The sequence below is a fragment of the Sabethes cyaneus genome, chromosome 1, assembly GCF_943734655.1.
Source record: "Sabethes cyaneus chromosome 1, idSabCyanKW18_F2, whole genome shotgun sequence".
Taxonomy (NCBI): domain Eukaryota; kingdom Metazoa; phylum Arthropoda; class Insecta; order Diptera; family Culicidae; genus Sabethes; species Sabethes cyaneus.
In genome coordinates, this window is record NC_071353.1 from 135,744,173 (window position 1) to 135,768,740 (window position 24,568).

General features: G+C 39.3%; 1 protein-coding gene and 2 non-coding genes across 3 annotated transcripts in view; all 3 read left to right on the top strand.

Moving 5' to 3' along the window:
• The window catches only part of LOC128732899 (uncharacterized), a 542,040-nt gene that overhangs the window by 38,115 nt on the left and 479,357 nt on the right, over positions 1–24,568 (top strand). The window lies entirely within an intron of this gene.
• Trnap-agg (transfer RNA proline (anticodon AGG)) lies at positions 12,231–12,302 on the top strand. The gene has a single exon. It is a non-coding gene; the product is annotated as a tRNA-Pro (tRNA).
• On the top strand, positions 13,618–13,690 carry Trnat-ugu (transfer RNA threonine (anticodon UGU)). The gene has a single exon. It is a non-coding gene; the product is annotated as a tRNA-Thr (tRNA).

Consider the following 24,568-nt stretch of genomic DNA (forward strand, 5'->3'; position numbering starts at 1 on the left):
TTAGAAGATTTTCCGATCGATTGGTGTAAGAATATTGAAAATCGTTCGGAAAACCGCTGAGCTATTGGCGCTCAAAACCTATCATTTTTCGTGACGCTCACATTTTTCGATTTCTTAGAATGACGCCCTATCTCAAAACTTGCCGTAAGACGTAGTCCTACGTCAAAAAATCTTTCAGGATGGCTAGCTGAAGAGTGATGATTTCTTTAACAACAAAATGCTCGTGAAAATCGGAATATTTTCTCTGGTGCTTTCTACTAAAATTAGAGACCTCCAAGCTTGTGGCTTGTACCTGCTTATGGATTCATAATTGTATCACATATTTACTATATGGCTATCAAATCGCGAGGTCACTGTACGCGATTGTTTACATGGGATGTCATCATAAGTGTTATCTCTGAGATGTCTGGAATTGTAATTTAGTGCAGAAAAGAATTGGATTTGTTCATGTTTTGACCTAGGTTGTGGCGTGTGACTGAATGTGTACAGCACAGTGGGTACACCTCCCCCTTTAAAGAGAGTGGTATAACCACTCGGAGTAAAAGGATTTGCGTTACTATTCCCTACTCAGTTTTAGTATAAAGACCTATGTGGAATTGACCACCATTGTAGCTCTTCGCTTTAATGTGCAGGCGTTTAGCACGTTCGCCTTGATTTGATTGTAGCAGGATTTAAACATATAGTACGCTATCAACACCACTACGACAGATGATTAACGCTAACGCGATGATTTTATTTTCATTCACCACGATGCAATGAAGCCAGGAACTAATTTTTATAACAATAGTCTCCAATGGACGGAGAAAATGGTAGAAAATAGTAATGAAACAAAAGTGTTTTATAGTACCCCTAGGGTGGGACAAGACGTCAAGTGAAAAAGCGGAAAATTAGTTAAAGGGAGACTCATTGAAACAGCACTTGCTAGGTCCGTATTTCGTACTAAACAGTATATAATGGTTTCAATATTTTAGTAGAAGAACTGTATCCAAAAGACCTGCCTTAGCATTAAATATTGGATGAGTGGGTTTGTAGTTGTTGAAGTTGAAGAAGATCCGTTTTTTTACCGAAAAATTGTTTTTAGCGCCGAAACTCAGCTCTGGTTGAATGGATACCTCAACAAGCAAAATGACCCCATTTGGTATGATGAGCAGTCAAACAGACAATACAAGAACTATCAATACAGTCAGAAAAATGCACTGTTAGAAGCAGTTTATGAGGCGACGAGATCAATGGCTCGTACCTTTACGAAGACCAAAGTTACCGTTACGTGGACCGTTACGTAACAGACATCATTGCTAGAAACTTCGCAACGCCGGAGGCTGGACCAGGTGTAATGGGTCCAAACACGCTAGATGGCTTGACTAGGTTGAAGCCGACTTGTGTGTAACAAGACGCTCAATGAGTTGGTGACGAGTAGCTCCAGACCGAGTACGATAAAGATTAGTTCTTGATACAGCACGAGCTCTAGGCTGTTAACCTAGGGGAGAAGGAGGCCGTCACATGACTGTCAATTACCGCCCGTCGATTATTACAGACTTTTTTGCGCCCCTCATTCAAGCATCAGATCTGGCCGACCACTAGTTTCATCAAGACGGCGCAGCATACCACATGAAACAATGCGCTAATTGGAGGTGAGTTTGAAGAACATTTAATCTCTTGTTTTGCCTCCGGAAATTAGCCCACTAGATCGTGAGCCTAGATTACATGTGTTATTATTGGTTGGATACCAGTTGAAATGTTTGAAAAAATGGTGCAAAATTGGACCATTCGCAGGGACCAAATGAAACGCAGTGGCGGTTTGCGTTAGCTTCAAATTCTCGTCAGAAAATAAGCGGAAAAACGGTTTAAATAAAAAATTTAAGCAATTCTTGTTTTCTATTTCAAAATAGAAAATGAATCACTAAAAATCAGCTTCAATTATCTTGGCAGTAGAATTCTACTTGTAGCATCAGTCAAACGTGAGAGGATGCAGCTTCTTCGGAATCGATTTTCAAAACCCAACTCCTATACCATGAATGGGACGGTGTTTCAATCTATTATTACGCTGAAGCCGCTGGCCACTTTAGGCAGGTTCAAATACCAGTCAGCAGTCGCTACAAGATGGACCCAACGCTTCTGGCACGGATCGTAGTGCCTCATCCCGGAAGACCTGATGGAATGAAAGTAATTTAAAATTGATAAACATTCGCCGGGGATGCACTTTTGGTGACCGTCGTTGGCTGTTGTTGTTGTTATTGTTGTTGTTGTTTATCGCAGCAGAGAAATCAACTCGCCGGCCGGCGGCGACGCCGTGGGTTTTGTGTTCGACCAAAGGGCAATGAAGATGATATCCGGATTATGGTTCGACCGGAACCTACTGAAAATTAATTAATTACTGTAATTTTATTACGAATATGACTGGTCTCTTCTGTAGCGAACAGCACCAACCTCACAAAGGGGACCAAACAACCGTATGCTGTTCGGTTTTGAAAACCCGCCGGACGGTTTGGTCATAGGCAGGCAGGCGGTCATGAATTCCGCAGTATCCAAGTCCGTTGGCTGTCGGATTTGGGCCCGGTTATCACGGTCTGGCAAGAATACAATTTATTTGCTGCAAACAACATGGTGGCACTCTAAGGACGTTCGCGAACCGTAATTGAAACCACGCGAGCTGTCGCAGTGGCAATCCCGTGAACCCAGAAGAATGTGTGTTTGTATTTAACGTGGAGTAGTGCACCAAACACCCTAGGAAATCTGATGGTTATTCACTGATATATAAACAGCGAATGACACAGGCACAATGCTAAACTGCATTTCTTCCCGTGTCCCTAGCGGTTTTGTCGCCGGCCGCATTCGACTTGCAATTGTATCAATTATGTGTCCTACGTCGAGACCAAAATTGCCCGCCGATTTCACTCTGGCCGCTTTTGATGAATGTGACAGTAATGGCAAACTTTGGTTTAGTTGGGCGACTTCCGCGTTGATTTATTCGTTGTGCAGTACGCAAACAGCAAGTACCTACGAGCAAATGAAGACAGCCAGCGCCAGGAACAGTGTCTTGGCATTTTCCATACGTGAGATTTGCTTCGCCAACAACGACGACACTGGCTGGCTATTGCTATTCAAAGGATAGTTATTCTGGTGTCAAAAAGATTATTTTCTTTCAAACAGAAATATGAATCTTTTTCTGTGTTGTCCGAGTTCCACATCATGAAAAAGACATGGTCACATTCTTCTTTTATTTTACCACCACCTTATGAATACGAAGTATTCATTCAAGTGCTTGTTTATAAAGTTAAAAAATCCTCGACCGGTGAAAATTACATAATTGGTTGCGCTGGTGTAAACTAATAGGTCGTTAGCCATGTCTGCCGCTACCATCTTGCGTTTTCAAAACGTACAATTAGGCAATTCATCTTGACTTCGGTCGGAATCAGATCGGCGATGACGAGAGCGCCACCATAAAGGAGTTTGCAACCTACTCGTAATAGTATAGTGAAATTGTTGTAAAATATAATAAAAAGCAATATGTAGTTCCAAGTCACTTCCTTGAGGGACACTGCAATTGTCATTTTTATTGTTCTGTCGCCATTTAACTTTTGAAACTTGATTTTTACGACTGTTCTGACTAAGTAGTTTAATATAGCACTTCTTAATAATGCTTAACTGTCTACTAGAAAGAGCGCAAATTGAAAAAAATGAATTAGTTTAACATATTGAGTGGTTTGTGTTAACATTGCTACATGGGGATTAGAGATGCTATACCGGTTTTACCGAAACCAGTTTTACCGGTATTACCGGGCTATTTTCCAATACCGAATTACCGGTTTTCCCAAGACCAAAAACCGGTATTTTCGGTATTTTTTTGCATGATCAAATAACAACTCAAGAAGCCTGAATCGCTGGTAAAACTTTTAAAGCACGGGGAAACTTAAATTCCTGATTGAGGGTTCTACAAATAATAACTCAATTATGTAGTTCCTCCAAAGGAAAAACCCTGAAATACCTCACCGCTGTCAGCATAGAGCCGGAGTGCCTCATGCTTTTTAAGCAGTCGTCTCCATTCAACTCGTTCCAATCCATGGGCTACTCGTCGCCAATTTCTCAGTCGTCTCAGAAGTCGCAAATCACTACAGATCGATAGATCATGCCATCTTGCATGTTGAGCTCCTCTGTTACTGGTGTCGATGGGGTCGTTGAACAGAACTGTTTTCGTTGCTGAGAAACAAGGATACGCTTCACTTAAGCGATGAGGAATTCATGAAGAAATAAGAAATTGTCGCATTGCTAGAACCAGCCTTGGCTGCTGTCGAATTGCTGTACCGGAAAAATTGCAAACTCTACGAACTACGAACTCTAAAACTACTCTCGGAACACCTTTCAAGTATCGCACAACTGCTGTTCGAGTTACTGTATTGATACAATTTCAGAGAGAGTTCGTATATTTAAATTTATTCGTTTTATAATTAGCCCCATTATGTGCAATGACTTTGTAATATTCTTCAAGGATTCAAGGATGTTTTAATAAGAAAATTCTGCAAGGTTTTATTATTTTAAAAGTCAATTGAATGAACTCAGAAACCGAGCAGTTAGAGGAACTAAATCAACTTCTACTTCAGTTATAATTTATCATAAATGTCAGTATCTAAGCTGCTTATTAAAAGCTCTTGAACAAGGGTTTTCCTACGCAACATTTCTAATTTATCAGTAGGAATTATTCTTTCTTTCTCTGTGGAGACCGAATGAAGATTCTCTGGCTCCGGAAGTTTTTCATTGAAATTTGTTCTCGTTTAAAAGATTACACGGTAAATTCCCTTCGCATTGTTAAATATTACTTTTTAATGAACTAGTCAATTAACTATGTGACAGAAATTGAGAATCGTTGATTATGGAAGCATCTTCTTCAAATCATATGATTTTTAAATAGAAATTTCAAGAGTTAACTTTTACCGGTTTTTTACCGGTTTTACCGGTATTGCATTTATCAATACCGAAAACCCGGTTTTCAAAATACCTCCCGGTATTGGCATCTCTAATGGGGATAGAGCACTCTGTTGCAACTTGCAACCAAACTCTTACGAGATGAGAAATAATAATTAATGAGTTGTCGACACAACCTAGTGCGGTTGCTGAGAACTTGCCTTATGTAGACAAATGAATTAAGCGCAGTTCAATGTGTTAAGTTATTCGTGAGAACATGAAAAGGTTTGTTTGAAAACGGTTTGACGGAATTATGTGAAAATTTGGTACAGTTCGTTAATTTATGATCTAACAAACTGTTACAGTACATCATCCCCCTTTGTGAGAATGATGTGAAACAGTAAAAACATCGATTATTTTCAACATTTTAGTTTAAATTATACAGCATTAGTTCGAGAACTCAGACACCTGGCTTTCCATCTGAGTGATCGTAACGAAGCATATATTTTACCACCGATTCGAAGTTACTCTGAATGGTTATTCCTAAACTGAGAACTTCATTTAAGAATATAATTCTATTATTGTGCAGCAATATGTTAAGCTCTATAGATGTATTTCTACAAAGATTTATGAAAGTAGCTCGTGTTTTTTGAACATTTAAAATCAAACTATTTTCATTGGACTAACTGGCCACATTTATCAAACAGTCATTAATGAGATTTTCAGTTTCTTCTTTCGTCTTTTTAGTACAATCAAAATACATGTAAAGGTTAATCATTGATATACAATGAGAATAGTAAAGGGTCTTAAACAAACCCTTGCGGAACGCCAGAGTTAATTGGCAATAAAGTCGAAAAACAATAATTACACATCATGGTTCATCTTCCGCCTCCATTCTCCGTTCTGTACGCCGCCGATGTTCGTTCTTAGCACTCGTCGTTCGAAAACTCCGAACACTCGCAGGTCCTCCTCGAGCATTGTCCATGTTCCATGCCCGTAGAGAACAACCGGTCTAATAAGCGTCTTGTACAGGTTGCACTTTATACTTAGTCTGCTTGACCGCAATTGCTTGTGAAGCCCATAGTAAGCACGACTTCCGCTGATAATACACCTCCGAATCTCACGGCTGGTATCATTGTCCGCCGTTACCAGTGAACCAAGGTAGACAAATTCATCGACTACCTCAAACTCATTGCCGTCGATCAATATACTACTGCCCAAGTGGTGTCGTTCGGCCTCGGTTCCGCTGGCCAGCATGTACTTTGTTTTAGACTTATTTACCTTTAACTCAATCTTTTCTGCTTCTCGCTTTAGTCTGGTGTACTGTTCAGCCACCGCCACAGATGTTCTGCCGATAATATCCATGTCATCGGCAAAGCAGACGAATTGACTAGATTTGTTGAATATCGTGCCCCGCGTGTTGATATCCGCTCGGTTCATAACACCTTGTAGCGCTATGTTGAACAGCAGGCATGAAAGACCATCACCTTGACGAAGCCCTCTGTGTGATTCGAATGAACTTGACAATCCACCAGAAATCCGAACGCAGCACTGTGTACCATCCATCGTAGATTTAATCAGTTTGATGAGCTTCCTGGGGAAGCTGCTCTCGCCCATGATTTTCCATAGCTCTTGCCGGTCGATGGTATCATATGCCGCTTTGAAGTCAACGAACAAATAATGCGTGGGAACTCTGTATTCACGGCCTTTTTGGAGGATTTGCCGCCGCGTAAATATTTGATCCGTTGTAGACTGACCTTCGACGAAGCCGTCTTGATAAGTTCCCACAAATCTGTTCGCAATTGGTGATAGTCGGCGGAAAATGATTTGCTCGCACCTTAAGCTTAACTCCATTCAAAAAGTTTTGTGCAACCTAGCTGCAGCTTCATCTGTACGGAAATCTACTTTTTCGGATGCTCCCGTGGTGCTTGCTTCATAGTAGCCTAGTATTTTTCGATGGGCCTTTTAGTTGAACTAAGTTAGTTCCGGTGCGTTGGATGCGTTCATGTCCTTGGGTACGAAAGTGACTCCGTTGGCTTCGTACCATTCCAATACATTCTTTAAATATTGGCACGAAGGTAGATCCGGCCAGAAGATCGTAGGGCCCTCGTGTTGCTTCGACAGAGAAGGCAGATGCTTCTGTAAACAGTCCTTGAGGTAGATCTGCCCGTTTACAGTCCCGGTAGTCACGAACGGCGCACTCCGTTTGCCATATGATGTATTTCTTGGCAAACTATGAAAGTTTCTGCATCCTTACTTCCTTCGGAACATCAAACTTGTGCTGGGCGGTGAAGTACAGTACAGTACAGTGTGGGACACCCTTTATTTAGCATCTATGTTCTGTGTACGGATAGCAACTGGCACATTGTGCCGCTCGTGACAACAAGAAGATCGGAATCATCCCACGTCATTTACAGCTGGCCATCCGTAACGACTAACAATTGAACAACATTCTGTCTGGGATCATTGCCCAAGCTGGTGTATTGCCGAACATATTAGCTGTTATACATATTTCTAAAGAAAACCGTGTAAATAACCTAAATTCCGAACAATCTCATCAATTAACAAAGACCGTCCTTTTCATGTCGAACCAATTCAGACATGAAAATTAAACAAAAAATTAACGACGGTCTCAGCCAATGCCGTGCATAAAAATGACGCTGTTAATAACTATATCAAATGATTCGTGGGGTCACGGTAGAGTGATTTCAAAATTCTGACCTCAAGTAACTTGTCTTCTTCCTCGTTCTCCCCGTTCAAATAGAAAAGCACACATTAGGCTTGCTCGAACGTCGTAAAGTTCATGAAAGCTCTGTCGCCAGCGCCAAATATTTTCAAGTCATTTACTCTTTATTTGGGGTTATCAAAATCTGTCATGGAAGAGTTGAAATTTTACTTTAATTGGGCTGACTTGATTGTCGAAAATAAAGTTCATGCAAACTTCACCAGTATTTCAAGGTCCATCAGCCGTTATGAGGGCTGCTTGACTTTGTCATCGAAGCGTTAAATCGACATTTTCGAATCGGAAATTCACAGAGGTCACCTTTCAGATACAAGAATTTATCTGATAAATGACGAAAAACAATTTTGCACGTTTCTGATTGAATCTAGTGATACAGAAAATTGTTAATTTTTGTTATAAGGTTCTAGACAATTGTAAAGCATTAGGCATTGTTTAACAAAAATAGTTTCTTTGGAGCGCTGGACGTCCGTGGATTTGACGAACGTTAGCTACTGCCATTAAAATTTCATCACCCAAAGTAACGTAGTCTTACGTCAATCATGCGGTCGTGTATTGCTACAACCCCTCTGATTTTTTTGGAAACACGTGATTCAAAATGGTCAACGTTTTGGATTACAGCGAATAATAATGTCATATTTTAGTCAAAGTTAAAATGTTCGTTAAATCTTTTCGTCATTTGAGAACGCCTGAAAAATTGCAATTGTTATTCATTGTTTATTGCATAGGATGCTGGATGGGTTCGTCTACGGCGGGTCTTCGTCTACTTTCCAGACATATGGACAAGAAACCAGCATTATAACCAATTTTGATGCGAAATACAGTCAAACTAACCTGGTATTGATATTTATGGATTGTCTCTTCGCTATCGAGGAAAAGATTATGTTAGAAAATTACTATTTCTCACTATTTGTTCAAAAAATAGAAGCCCTCTTGATTTTTCTACCAGTTTTGAGTATGACGAAGAGTAACTACTTGAAATTTTGAGCTGTGATTCAAACTATTTCCACTTTTTTATAGTAGATGGGTAGCTCTTGCACACGGCTCAAAGAATACGTGCATAGATTTTTGTAAATAACAGCTGTCTTTCCAGGATAAACAAAAGAAATCTTGCTTATCACGAAGTGAATTTTCGTAAGACGAACTCCCGCTGGAGCATGAAAAATTGTTCCATTGAGAAATGTAAGTTCCGAACTATTTTTTCGAGCTAAATGGGTGTACATGTACAGGCAAGATGTGTCAGATTTAGGGTATGTTGCTGCTTCGTCGTAATTGCCTCTTCCCGTCCTATCCAACACAAATTATTAAAAATATCAGCGATTTTTATGACACACAATGCAAAATTAGTTATTCTCTAATATCCAGAAGAATTCCAAGCAGCCGTTTCAATTTCCGTCATTCATAAAATGAAAATAACTCACGCAACGCATTGTCGTTATTCTGCAGCCGGGAAAACTTGCATGACCTACAGAAATTTTGCAGAATAACATTTGTCATGCCGTCCTACACAAATACATGCGCGCTAGCATCGTAAACATTATTGTGATTTTTAGTTCGGACGATGAAAAATTTTGATGGACGAATTTTAATACGGTACGACAAATTTAGGGTATAAAGTCAGTTGCGTAGTTTGCATAAAATGCTTTAATAATCGCTTTTTAGTAGTGAATTCAAAGGGCACGGATCGGAAGGTAATTGTGTTTGAGTCAAATCAGCAGCAGAACTTTCGGAGTATTCATTAAATCCACCTAAGAAATGATGAAAACTAAAGTGGCTTTCTTTACTACGACGGGAATTAGAAATAAACCCTATCTGGTGTAAAAAAACTTAAGTACCGCCATCCGGGGTGACACTGTGGGTGAGATTGTGCCAAAAATCAAAAATGTTTATTTGTGAAAATTTATTATATATATGATGACCATAACATATTTATTCATAACTTAGAATGGAATACAGATAATATTAGCAAACTATTTAGCCTAAACAGGGTTGAAAGTTCGCGATCAAAAATACTCGGAAATAACGCTTGTAAAAAAAATGTCCCGCATAAACCAACCCAAACAAGAAATCGCATCAACTTGCTATTTTTAAGGTATATAAACCAATCATTTACAATGTATTGAAAGGTTATTATACGTTGGATAAGTTTTCAGTACGAAAATAATATTTTTTGTAACTTTGTACTTTTCGAGCTTCACGGGGGTGAGATTGTGCCAAGCCATAATGATCGATCCAATTGGTGGATTTCACATACACAACAAAAATACGTCAGTATACACCAGTACACTCACATTCTTTGCTATTGAGCACAATATTTTGACAGATTAGATTGCATCATCCATTTTGGAGCAAACAGCCAATTTAAACTAATTTTTACTTTTTCTCTGGAAATTCCAAATGCTTTGAATAAACACTCTAGCATAAAACGAATATATTATACCCTGTTTTAAGAAGGGGATGGGGGATGGGATATGGGCCACATGTTCTGCGGCCGCGGGTTCTCGAACGAGGTAATGGTTACTTTTGTTAAATGATCAAACAGGTATTCCGCCTTAGGATACACGCCCTCCATATATCTCTCGCTTGTTAACCCTAGAAACACTACTGGCTATATAAAGACTGTCCATTGACTACGAACTCATTTTTAGTCATTTCAGGCCTTCCCGGGTTATTTTCGTTCATACTTTTTGTATGATGCGTTGTTTTTGGCCAACCCTCTGCCCCTTATAGTCTACTTAGTTCATGGACGGCCCAATATGAACTACTTTATACTGATATTTATGTGTATTGTTTATAAACATGCTAATGTTCACTGTTTAGGTATTTAGCTTAACTTTATGTTTTTGGCACAATGTCCCCCTTAGGAGGGGTGAGATTGTGCCAAAGTTCATGCACTTCCAGTAAAATTAGGTTCCATTGGAACTAAACCATCTCTACGGTAGTTGTTAATTGAACAATTTAATATATTGACAGGTTTGAAATCAACTTAGTTTCTAAATTATGTGTATACTGAGCTAAAGAACAGAAGCTAAAGAAGCTTTTTTGGCACAATCTCGCCCCAGATGACGGTACGTGCTGATTAATTCTTATAAAAACTCGCAATAAAATATCGATCGTGCTTACGTATGACGAAGAGGGTCCGTACCCCTATTTCATATTGTTTATTGCATTTATCTATACCTATAAAAATGGATTTCTTTCTATCTGTCTGTCTGTCTGTCTGTCTGTCCCTATGTTCCTTATAGAATCGAAAACTACTGAACCGATCGGCGTGAAAATCTGCATGTAAGGGTTTTTGGGGCCAGAGAAGGTTCTATCGTTGGCAAAAAACCCCTCCCCCCACTAAGAGGGGGGGGGCTCCCATACAAATCTATGCCCACAAAAAATGGATTTCTATCTGCTCTATGTTCCTTATAGAATCGAAAACTACTGAACCGATGGGAGTGAAAATTTTTATATAGGGGTTTTTGGTGCCAGGGAAGGTTCTTGAGATGGTTAGAGATACCTCCCCCCACTAAGAGGGGAGGGTTCCCATACAAATGAAACACAAATTTCTGCATAACTCGAGAACTAATCAAGCAAATGGAACAAAATTTTACATGTGGGTATTTTTGGAGACAAGAATTTTTTCTATGGTGAATTGAGACCCCTCGCCACTTTAGGAGGGGGGCTCCTATACAAATGAAAAACAAATTTACTCATAACTCGAAAACTAATTAATCAAATGGAACCATATTTGGCATGTGGGTGTTTTTGTAGGCAATTTTTTTTTTTCTATGGTGAATTGAGACCCCTCCCCTATTTAGGAGGGGAATAATGACCCCTCTCCCTTTTAAGAGGAGGGCTTGCATACAAATGAAATACAAATTTCCTCATAACTCGAGAACTAATCAAGCAAATGGAACCAAATTTGACATGTGGGTGTTTTTGAAGACAAGAACTTTTTCTATGGTGAATTGAAACCTCTCCTCACTTTAATAGGGGGGCTCCTATACAAATGAAATACAAATTTTCTTATAACTCGAGAACTAATTAATCAAATGGAAACAATATTTGGCATGTGCGTGTTTTAGGGTTGGGTCACCACTGCGAAATGATACTTTCTACGAAAAGATTTTCCGTGAAATGGTATATCCCGCGTAAGGTTTTTCGAGAAATGGTATTCTGCGAAACTCTATATTCCACGTTATGGTCAACCGTGAATTGGTGTTCCGCAAAATGATCTTCGGCGAAAGGGTTTGTAATGATGTACGAATTTTTAAATGCTATCCGCTTTATTTTATCAGGCTGTTTTCTACTATACTGTGAGGAAAATTTGTATATTAAAACACCCATGAACTCCCCAGAAACTTTCAAAACTCAAGATTGTGATAAAGGTCATCCGAGATTCACGATTTATGTACAACACAGTTCAATTTGTGGCAATACGAAGTTGTCGGGTCAGCTAGTGAGATATAAAGGCTTTCATGATCTACTTGCTTAACGAAAGTCTCAACAATACTCAGCAGCGCTTGCATTAATATATAATATATAAAGACTTTTGGAAGACATTTCGGCTGCTTTTTGGCTCCAGCTTCCGATTTTTTCAACGGGCTCGTTGGTCTAGGGGTATGATTTTCGCTTAGGGTGCGAGAGGTCCCGGGTTCAAATCCCGGACGAGCCCACTGGCTATGTTTTTTTGAAATGTCAATTAGTAATTGGCAAATGAGAGCGTTATTATTTTAAGCGATTTTTAACGCACACTCTAACAATCGACAGTGATGGCGGCTGGCACAGCCGTCCAGCCAACAACAGCTCTTTGCGGGTCATTAAAAATAGAATTATAGATTTTAGTTCACTCGTAATGGGCGGACTCAATCATATACATTTTACTTGACTGGCATCTGAATCGTTTTCCGCCATTGGGCTAGTGTGTGCTACCGAAAAAGGGCAGACAGACGGTGGTTATGCTGTTGAGGTATTATAGCTAAACGTTGCAATAACTATTAAAAACCATAATCGTTACCATATTTCTTATTATGATTATATATGTCGATCCAAAGTTGGCAAAAGCGGCAAGACAGATCCAGAAAGCGTGCAGTCACGCGCGGGTCGCGGTCTCAACTCAAGTCAATGTTGAACAGACACTCCAGCATAAAAGCACACACGAACGAACAGTGGTAGCGAGGGCGAGAACAATTTAATTAATTCTATCCTACAGTCACAAAGGAGTAGGGCACTGTTCGACTGTGTACGCTACGGACCCCGGCGAACGGATCGTGCGGGTCCGGAATTTGCATTGTATGCGTCTCTTTACGGACAGCTGTTGCGATTTCTCTTACGGACGGACGGGGGCTTATTGTAAGCGATATTCATTCATACACACGGTCTATCGAACGGGGAAACTATTAACAATCTGTTTTTTAAGGGGAGGTCGCCTAGCTAGAACACAGCAGTCGAAACGAAAAGATCAAGTCGATTGAACGAACCGTACACACCGTCGCTTCTCACGACCAGACCAGGGCCTCGCTCGCCGCGTAGGATAATTAGCGAACCGTCCGCTTGCCTGCCTGTCTGTCGGCTGTAGTCGTCGCACTGCTTGCAGTCGCATTTTTATGGCTTTGATGCCGGAAAAGAACACGCCAATGTGTGCGATATTTGCACAGCGAAATCGGTTGAGTGCAAATTATGAACCAGAATGCACAGCTCTTGTTGCTGCAAGCTGTGCAAACTAGTTTTCTGGCCGTTATATAGGGCACAACTTTCGATTTATGTCGTTTACTACAAAACATTTCAACTATTTATCTATCAAAAACTCATCACCAAAAAAGGCACTGAACAAATGAGCTACCGAACACAAAACAACGACGATTGTTTATCAGAAGCTGTGGATTGAAGAAGGTAGAACGAATGTCAACCGAAGGTTGCGATGGCTCCTGGGAGAAGGCTTTCGTTGCCCACTGACGAGGCGATTTTCTCCAGGCGGTCCCTTTTCATCCGCCTCTTTAGCTCAGATGGCAGAGCGCTGGTCTTGTAAACCAGCGGTCGTGAGTTCGATTCTCACAGGAGGCAGTGATAGTTTTTTTTTTTTGTACAACATTTTGTGGATTTCACCCATGTAGTTTAGTAAAACAAGTGACATAGATAAGTATTACTAAAACACTGTTCGGACAATATCACTACCGGTTTGAAGATTAAACCCAACATTCGCCATTTGGTCATGGTGATTACCAATTATAATTGAATTAGATTTCCAACAACAGCAAAAGCCGTTAGTTCCAAACTATTATTCTCTTATCATTATTGCTCAAATTAAGTTTATAACGTCCGTTTATCTAATTAAATAGATCATCGATATTAGGTTGTAGCGATACAATACCATACCACAATGGCAGCTGGTCCACGCACCTGAACAAATTCGTGATAACAACGATTATCGAGTTACGGACATACATCCACACACACGCGCGTGAAACGCGGAAATCAAATCCCAACCATGAAAGTAATTGATTGGTTGGATTAGTCGTTCTCAATTACGGCAATTTGCAGTTGTGTTTTGCTAGCATTATATTATGCGGCACTTCACTCCCACGGCTGCTCGGTGGGAGAACCCCGTTAATCCCATCCCAACCATAATGAGCTGAACGATGGAATGTGTTTGTGTTGTTCGCGCTAGCATCATCCTTAATGAACTAAGTCCAATAAAATTTCTATCAATCACCTGGAAACCACCTTTTCCGAGCTAATGTGGAGGAACAATGTGTACAACTTTACACCCGAGCAAACATACGTCCTACGGTGGCCGATACCAATCGGTAGAGATGGCCATCGTTAAAATCACATTTAATTTCACGCCACGGCAGGCAGGCAGTCAGTCCGGACGGAACCGTCCGTGGTCAACCTGCATGGCTGCTGCTGCTGCTGCTGCTGAGTGTGCACAAAAATGAGCTTCACATTAGTAGAGCAATAAAACAGCAACAGAACGCGGAGGAAAAAATGTAAAACAACAACAACAACCGCTCAACTAATCGAAATGTAAAATATTAAATAATTGCTATGCGAAATTCATAATAGCGATAAACTGCTACTGCTGGACTGGCACCAGCCAGTAACACACGGCAGGAGGGGAAGGGAACGAAAAAATGTCACCTCGCACATAACAACAGCAGCCTCCAATTGAATAGGGAGAAGAGCACTCGTTTGTTTTTGTTTCTTTTTTGCCGGTTGGTCCGAAGCCGCAGTGGAATTTTTGAACAGTGAGTCACAACAGTTGGGAGAGTGGTCAGAACTCAAAAACTTCGGGCCTTTAAGAATGCTTGATATTATTATTATGAAATATTTTTGAACATCTTAGCAAAAGTTTCGACTCAACGAGGGAACGGAGAAAATGTTGTTGAAATTTATTACATTTCCAGATTTCCAATTTCCAGATACGCGCATTTCAGTTACTACTTGTAAATTTTTTATAACACCATAACCATCGGTATAACCTTTATCCTCTAACATGCTTAAGGGATTTTCATCCTGTAACTTATTTTTCAGATTTACCTTAACATAGGAAAGGTGGAAGCGGATTTCCCATCGGCTTTCCTTAGGGCTGTTTATACAAGTTACATCGAGAGAAAGAATAATTTTAACCCAAGCAAACTCGTTAAAATGTAATATGAGCATTAACTTTCCTTTCCAAATGTTTTCGTTATATTGCGAAACCAATCTTTCTTCGAAAAGAGACCAGGCTTGGCGCTTTGTTTGCAAGTAGACTGGACGTTCTTCAGTGTGGATAATTGCGGCTGCGGGCTACACTGAAGAAGGTTACAAGTAGTATTAGACAGACGCGTGACATATTCCACGCACTTGTACACCAAGAAATCGGTATTTAAAACTGCATATTTCAACTTATATTATACTGGATATGAACCAGTGGTTATTGAACTACAAAGAAAACGTAGGTCTCAACACAATCAACGTACAGAACGTTTAATAATTAGCATATTGAAGTGTACACATATTAAAACATAGTGAGAAAACCGGTATTTCTGCGATGGTGTCCCGTTACGAAATGTAACTAGTTATACCTACCTAAATAACAATCTAAATCAAAAAGTAAATACTACGTTAGAAAGTACATTTAACAAACATAATTTAAAACTTGTTTAATAACTTAGTCACAAGCGTATTTTTTGCTAGCGGGAGCAAAATATCGATGAAAGTCGAGTCCTCGTCGTAACGGGACTCGCTGGAATGTGTTATCTGCGTAACAGTCTGAAAATTATTGTATAAGAAGATACGTGTTCAGTCGACAGTCGAAGTTTTTCTTGACTAAAAATATTCTGAAAACTCTTCCGGCAAACACCGTATATTTCGTCAGTTTTCATAAGGCCATTGCAAATTATTTTTAAAGTTTTTGTCGCCCCGCCCTTCAAAATTGGCTCTAAAAATCGAGGGGCAAACAAAAATTTGTTTAACATGAGCAAAATTTTGTTGTATAAAATCAATTATCTGTGGGTTTTACAGCCGAAAGAACTCGAAAAAAGTGTACGGAGTGTTAACGCTTCTAGCACGAAACAAAAATGGAAGTACCAATAAAGTAGCTTCCGAAAACCGGCAAAAAATATTTTTTTTCGGTTTTGACTTTCTTTTGGAAGGTTTTTGCATAGAAAATAACAACGTATATATCAAAAGTAATAATAAATTCGGGTTTCACGGTTTAACTTCAAGTAAAAACTCCTAAAAATCTTCTATTTTTTGTGCGGGATTAAAAAAATCTTTTTGTTCCCTCCCCCCCTTCAGTTGTCTAGCATCGGAAGGACAAAAACTTTAAAAAATATTTGTAATGGCGTAATTTTAAAACTTATGCGAACACAACGTAGATAATTTGTCTTGTCTTAAATGATGCTATTGAAGTCTTACTTACGCTAATGTATTGCTATCCCTTTTCATAGTAATATTTAAAGCAGTTTTATAAAAGATGTCCGAGTGCCAACTAGTTTTATCATGGTAATATAAGGCATCGCTTTCGAATAAACAGTTCTAAAGCTGGCTTTAGATATTTCCCAGCTAAGCAATAAACATTAACATAATCTATACCTATAAAGAAGGATTTCTGTCTGTCTGTCTGTCTGTTTGTCTGTCCGTATGTTCCTTATAGAATCGAAAACTACTGAACCAATCGGCATGAAAATATGCATGTAGAGGTTTTTTGGGGCCAGGAAAGGTTTTAGTGATGGTTAGAAACCCCTCCCCCCACTAATAGGGGGGCTCCCATACAAATGAAACACAAATTTCTGCATAACTCGACAACTAATCAAGCAAATAGAACAAAATTTGGCATGCGGGTGTTTTCGGTGACAAGAATTTATTCTATGGTAAATTGAGACCCCTCTCCTCTTTATACGGGGAATTATAACTCCTCTCCTCTTTAAAAGGGGGGGCTTCCATACAAATTTCCTCATAACTCGAGAACTAATCAAGCAAATGGAACCAAATTTGGCATGTGAAGGTTTTCGAGGGCAAGAATATTTTCTATAGTAAATTAGGACCCCTCCCCACTTTAAGAGGGGGGGCTCCTGTACCAAAGAAACACAATTTTCCTCATAACTCGAGAAGTAATTAAGCAAATGGAACCAAATTTGGCATGTGGGTGTTTTTGGAGACAAAAATTTTTTCTATGATGAATTGGGACCCCTCCCCGTTTTAGGAGGGGGGGTCCTATACACATGAAATACAAATTTCCTCATAACTGAAGAACTAATCAAGCAAATGGAACAAAATTTGGCATGTGAAAGTTTTCGAGGGCAAGAATATTTTCTATGGTAAATAAGGACCCCTCCCTACTTTAAGAGGGGGGGCTCCTATACAAACGAAATACAAATTTCCTCATAACTCGAGAACTAATCAAGCAAATGGAACAAAATTTGGCACGTGGGTGTTTTTGGAGACAAAATTTTTTTCTATGATGAATTGGGACCCCTCCCCACTTTAGGAAGGAGGGCTCCTATACAAATGAAATGCAAATTTCCTCATAACTCGACAATTAATCAAGAAAATGGAATCAAATTTGGCATGTGAAAGTTTTCTAGGGCATGAATATTTTCCATGGTGAATTAGAACACCTCCCCACTTTAAGAGGGGGGGCTCCTATACAAACGAAATACAAATTTCCTCATAACTCGAGAATTAATCAAGCAAATGGAACAAAATTTGACACGTGGGTGTTTTTGGAGACAAAATTTTTTTCTATGATGAATTGGGACCCCTCCCCACTTTAGGAAGGAGGGCTCCTATACAAATGAAATGCAAATTTCCTCATAACTCGACAATTAATCAAGAAAATGGAATCAAATTTCGCATGTGAAAGTTTTCTAGGGCATGAATATTTTCCATGGTGAATTAGAACACCTCCCCACTTTAAGAGGGGGGCTCCTATACAAACGAAATACAAATTTCCTCATAACTCGAGAATTAATCAAGCAAATGGAACAAAATTTGACACGTGGGTGTTTTTGGAGACAAAAATTTTTTCTATGATGAACTGGGACCCCTCCTCACTTTAGGTGGGGGGCTCCTATACAAATGAAATATAAATTTCCTCATAACTCGAGAGCTAATCAAGCAAATGGAACAAAGTTGGCATGTGAAAGTTTTCGAGGGCAAGAATATTTTCTATGGTAAATAAGGACCCCTCCCTACTTTAAGAGGGGGGGCTCCTATACAAACGAAATACAAATTTCCTCATAACTCGAGAACTAATCAAGCAAATGGAACAAAATTTGGCACGTGGGTGTTTTTGGAGACAAAATTTTTTTCTATGATGAATTGGGACCCCTCCCCACTTTAGGAAGGAGGGCTCCTATACAAATGAAATGCAAATTTCCTCATAACTCGACAATTAATCAAGAAAATGGAATCAAATTTGGCATGTGAAAGTTTTCTAGGGCATGAATATTTTCCATGGTGAATTAGAACCCCTCCCAACTTTAAGAGGGGGGGCTCCTATACAAGCGAAATACAAATTTCCTCATAACTCGAGAACTAATCAAGCAAATGGAACCAATTTTGGCATGTGGGTGTTTTTGGAGACAAAAATTTTTTCTATGGTGAATTGGGACCCCTACCCACTTTAAGAGGGGGGCTCCTATACAAATGAAATTCAAATTTCCTCATAACTCGAGAATTAATCAAGCAAATGGAACAAAATTTATCATGTGGGTGGTTTTGTAGGCGAGAATATTTTCTATGGTATATTTTCTATGGATTTCCCCACTTTAAGAGGAGGGGCTCCTATACAAATGAAAAACAAATGTCCTCATAACTCGAGAACTAATCAAGCAAATGGAACCAAATTTGGCAAGTGGGAGATTTTGGAGTCTTGAATTTATTTGACGATAGTTAGAGACCTCTCACCCCTGTGCTAGGGGGATATGGACTCTCATACAAATAAAACAGAAATTTTTGCGAAACTCAAAAACTAATCGAGAAATTCGAGACATAAAACATAACATAAAACATTAGTCAATACAAGACCACAAAAACTATCTATAGTAACACTAGATCATTCAGGACGAGACGGTCGCGAGTGTTGCCGGTGATCCGCCGTCGGAAGCGCCGCCCACTGGGGGGCTTGCAAAACTCGAGATTGTGACAAAGATCATCCGAGATTCATGATTTATGTACAACACAGGTTAATTTGTGGCAATACGAAGTTTGTCGGGTCAGCTAGTAACTAATAAATTAACCATTCATTGGAATTTCTGGCATTTTTCCTGCACGTTGCTATATGTTAGCTTTTTGACTGCATAGCTTTTATAAAATTGGCATCCCAAAATTCTATTCTAATTCTTTTTGCCAGTAATCAGCTGCAAATAGGCATTCTCAACACTATAAGGGCTTTAGCAATAATGTAGTCGTATATTTTGCCAAATATGTGGTTTGTAAGCAGCATTTATATGTTTGTTTTGTATAAAAATCATCGAACATTATCGTGGTCTTGATGATAAAAAAATAAAAATACATATACCATGAAGCACATAGAGATACATTAGATTATTCACGAAGTCGAAACATCGTTGCTGTTATGTAGCAGTGAAATAATACCGCCTCGGCGTTGAAGTTTGCGCGGACATAAAGCGGATGGGCGATGGGGTAATGACGGGGCCCATACGACGCGTTTCGTTGCACTAAAAATAACAGATTCCTGGGTCGTAACGATCTTTCCGGTGCATATAGGTTAAGCTGCTGCAAAATGTTAGGGGCATAAATTTCATCCGATGGAACTTTCCTAACAAATACGGCTTGTGTTTCGAATCTTCTTTGCTCTAGTGTTTCTGTACCGAGCAGTTGGCAGCGATTCGCGTATTCTGGCAACTGGAGTTTGTTACGCCATGCAAGAAAGCGCAATAATGCATACCGTACAAAACTTCATTGCACGGCTTCATTTTTTCCTATCCAATTAGTGTTAAATTGACACCAAACCACTGAGATAGTAACACTGTAACACACAATACAGCGATCGAAGGCAAATAGGACACCGAAATTCTTCAGTTATCTTGCAAATAAGTCCGAGCTGTTCAACAGCCTTGGCAATTATTTTGTTGTAGTATGGCCTAAAGGTGAGTGATGTATACAAAGTTACTCCCAAATCACGAACCGTATCTATTCTAGCTACAATCTGACCACACATAGTATAGTTTAATATAACCGGGCTGGACTTGCGGTGGAATGAAATCGCATAACACTTCTCGATACTGACGGTTAGAAGATTATTGGAAAACCATTGCAAAAAACGTCAACTAAGCGCTGGAGCTCAAAAAAGTCAGCAGTGTTTCTGACAATTTTAAACAGTTGTATATCGTCTGTAAAAAGCATGCGGCAAGCATCTGGAAGCACGAGCGCTATATCGCTGATAAACTGCATGAAGAGCAGTCTTCCTAATCTTCTGCCTTGTGGAATGCCGGAGAGATTCGAGAAATACTCCGATTGCACGTTATACAACTCGTAGACTATTTGATCCAACGGATAGGATCGAAACCATCGTACAAGCTTCCAGTTAATCCAGTAATTTGCTGTGATCAACATGATCAAATGCAGCATTTAGATCGGTATAAACAGCATCAATCTGGGTACCTACGCTCATGCTTTGTAAACGTTTTGCTATGAACTGCACAACGTTTGCAGTATTGATGATGGTGATTCGAATATTTATTTGCTTTTATTTTAATTGCATTGGCAACACTTATTCGTTACCCGCTATTGCTATTGCGCAAAATCAGGATAAAATTTAAAAGTAATGGTCAATATCGCAATGGAAATTTTATAAGTTTGAATTGGCCCCCGAATTTTTAAAATGGGAGGCTAAATCCAGACAGTTTTGATATTGTTTTCATCACAGACTTGTATTAAGAATACCTGCTGAAGAGTGTGCCACTGGTTAATAAACAGATTTTATAACCTACTATCAGAAACATCACTAACTATCACTAGTAGTTTTATAAACCTTGTCTTGAAAACCACGTGAAAAGTACTAAAAAATTAAATTGTTACTCGCATTTCGCTTAGAATATGTTAATTTCATTTCAATCATATTACTCATATTAGTTGTAAGTTTACTTATTTCACGGTCGCCATGTACATATTCAATTCCTGATTTCGAATAATCTATAAAGTTATGCAGTATGGCAACGAAGAGCCGCCGCTTGTTTCTAAAGAGTGTCCCACATCAAATTGCATCACGGAAAAAAACGCATAAAGCATGGTCTGTGCCGAAAGAGACTTTAAAAAGCCGTTTTATAGAAGATATACAACTAGTTTTACTGCCAGCTATAGGCATTTTATATGGCTCGCTCACCTTGATATTCCGCGGTATGAATAAAATAAAGGTAATGATTAAATCCGTAATGAAAATATGGTAAAATTGAAAAAAAAAAGCTGGCTTTGGAATTCCTACCTGGGATGCTAAGAAGCTTTAGTAACCTACTGAAAAGTGTGCCACTAGGCAGTAAAACGGTTTTACGGCTGCCTTCAGAAGATTTTCAGAAGTTTTATTTGCGGTTTTATTAACATAGTATTGGATTTTACTTGAAAAGTACCATAAAACTTGAATTGTTACTTGGGATTCGCTTAGAATATGTTGATTTCATGTCAATCGTATTGCTTTACTTTAGTTGTGTACCGGTCACGGTCGCCATGTACATGTATTGTACCTGATTTCAAAGAATCTACAGAATTACTGTTATTTTTACTACACTGTTCGTTGATTTTTCGGTGAAATATATAAACATATTGTTTATATACTGTTATAGAGTCGAATTTGAAGGAACGAGTCCATGTCGTATTCTGTGGAGATCAGCCAAATCAGTCCGAAATTAGCTGTTCAACATCTGGAGTTCCTCAAAGCTCGGTGCTCGGACCTCTGCTTTTTTGTGGTTGTTTCGTTAACGATTCTCCGTTCGTACTTTGGTATTGCTCAATACACATGTATGCGGATGACTGCCTTGGTCCTTGTTCCCATGAACTAATGAGCGAAACCAGTTATTCGTCAACCAATCGAAGAGTCAAGCAATGTTTTTTAAGTCATAGAAACATGAATCAATTCAACCATTCACCTTTCGTCAAATGGACTGGTCGATATTGAGTGGACAGAGAGTGCTAAAAGTGTGAAGGTCCGTTCCTTGGAGCACGAATAATGTATAGTGCTCTGTGTATCAGTTATATCTGTTTCTCAGAGTTTGTAGTTCCACTAATGGTTTCATTAGGCCACAATCACACTTCTGGTGATTGCCGACGATATCGCATTTTGAACATTTTTGTGTGACTAGTCAATTTTAGTAGCACCAATCAATTTTAGGTAACTGGTTTAAGGATCTTGCTCAAAACATGACAAATTTGTTAGCAAAACTTATGGCTGAACGGAAAAAATAAATAAATAATTTAATATATCATTTAACACTGATTCACTTTCGTCAATTTTCTTATAAATAGTTGATTTTTTTATCACATTTATTTGATTAAGCTCGTTTGTGGTAGCTTAGAGGAGACGTAAGGCCTTTATAAAAATAGTACACGGGGAGCACTGCTTACATCTATGTTAGGAGGTATGATCGATACACCCGATTTACTGGGGTTAGTAGGTCTTAATATAAAGGGGGTGGGCTAGGAACAAATAGTTGATATATAGCACCATTTATTGTGACAGGTAGATTTGAAATATAATTGCCTTTCAACTAACATGCGAACAACGAGTTAAAATTATGACAGTTAAAATATCATCAATTAAAGCAACATATTAAACGCTCAAAACCTGTTTTCGGACAGTCGCTAATTCTTCATCATTTCAAAAATTGCTGGATTACGTCACATGATGAATAGTCCATCAACCTCTTTTCCATATAAAACATCAATTTGAATAAATTCTTTCAGTATATGCATATAATCGAGTGAAAGGTAGGGTTGGTCGCTCACTTTTTTATAACCTCACTTGCAGGACATCAAATTGAACTAGGTTTGAGAAGACATCACTTTTTCTGGCGCACTTCCCTAACACAGACATCCAATTGGTCTAGGTTTATAGAGGTCCTAAGAAATTTTATTAGGACAAGAGGACTTTATCACCTTTTTTGGCGTACTTCCCAAGCACAGATATCAAATTAGTGTAAGTAGGAGCGTCGTTATAAATCTTCGACCTTTTGGCATAAGGGGGCTTTGTCACTTTTTTTATAAAAATTACGGAAAAATGTAACAGAACCATTAAAAATGCAAGTTTAAAAACTGGAATGAGTGTAAATTTCTGTACTTTTATATAAAACCGTACTGCTTGTGATATGGAAATATAATTATCGCTACGTCAAATCAGCACTACTTATACCGACCAATCACAGAGCGTGGATTTTTAGTTAGACAATGCCCAAAATTTTTCAATTATTTGGAAGCTTGTTAAGGAAACATGTAATCTACTGTATTGTAATGGATTCTTAGAAAAATTTCTAATCGATTGACACCAGTGTCTCTAGAATCTATTGAGAGATGACTGAGTTATAAGCGTGCAAACTATAACCACTTTTCGTTACACGTTCCCTTTTCGTTTTTCTCAAATGCACCCCAATATAGAAATCAAAGACGTAGTAGGACTGCCAAAAATCTTGGTTTCATTTTCCGAACGAGTCTGAAATGGGACAGTCTAATAAATCAGCAATGCGTTCCCGGTAGACCAAGTGCGACCTCCATACGTAGCTTAAGTGACGCGCTGAATTCATGTATAAGCTATGTTTAGGGGTTGAATCGTTACGCGCACGTAACCCAATTGCAGAAAAACACATTGATTTATAACCCAATCCTCCTCCGCCTTCTACTTCTATCAGCAGAGAGCTGGTATGAAGAATTCCTCAAAATTGTCCTGGGCTACTCGTTGCCAATTCATTGAGCGTCTCGACGAACGCAAATCGGCTTCAACCTAGTCAAGCCATCTAGCACGTAGGGCCCCTCTATGCCTGGTACCCGTACGGTCCTTGAAGAGAACGGATTTCACTGCACAGTCGTCCGGCATCCTTGCGACATGGGCGGCCACCGTAGTCTCCCTACTTTCGCTAGGTGTTCGATGAGAATCTATCCCAGTAGTGCCTACAGCTCGTGGTTCATACGCATACGCCACTCCCCGCTTTTCCATCGTGCTCCGCCAAAAATAGTAATAGCAACACCTTTCGTTCAAATACGGCAAGTGCGTGTACCTCTTCCGTAAGCAAAGTTAAGTTAATTGTCAAGTCCGTAGAGGACTACCGGTCTGATTAGCGTTTCGTACATCGTCAGCTTTGTGCAGCGTCTTTGTCAGCTTTGTGCAGCGTCTTTGTCAGCTTTGTGAAGAGTCTTGCGGAGAGAAAAGTAGACTCGACTTCCAGCTTGAATGCGTCGCTGATTCTCCTTATTCGTATTATTGTCGGCGGTGACCAGATATCCAAACTC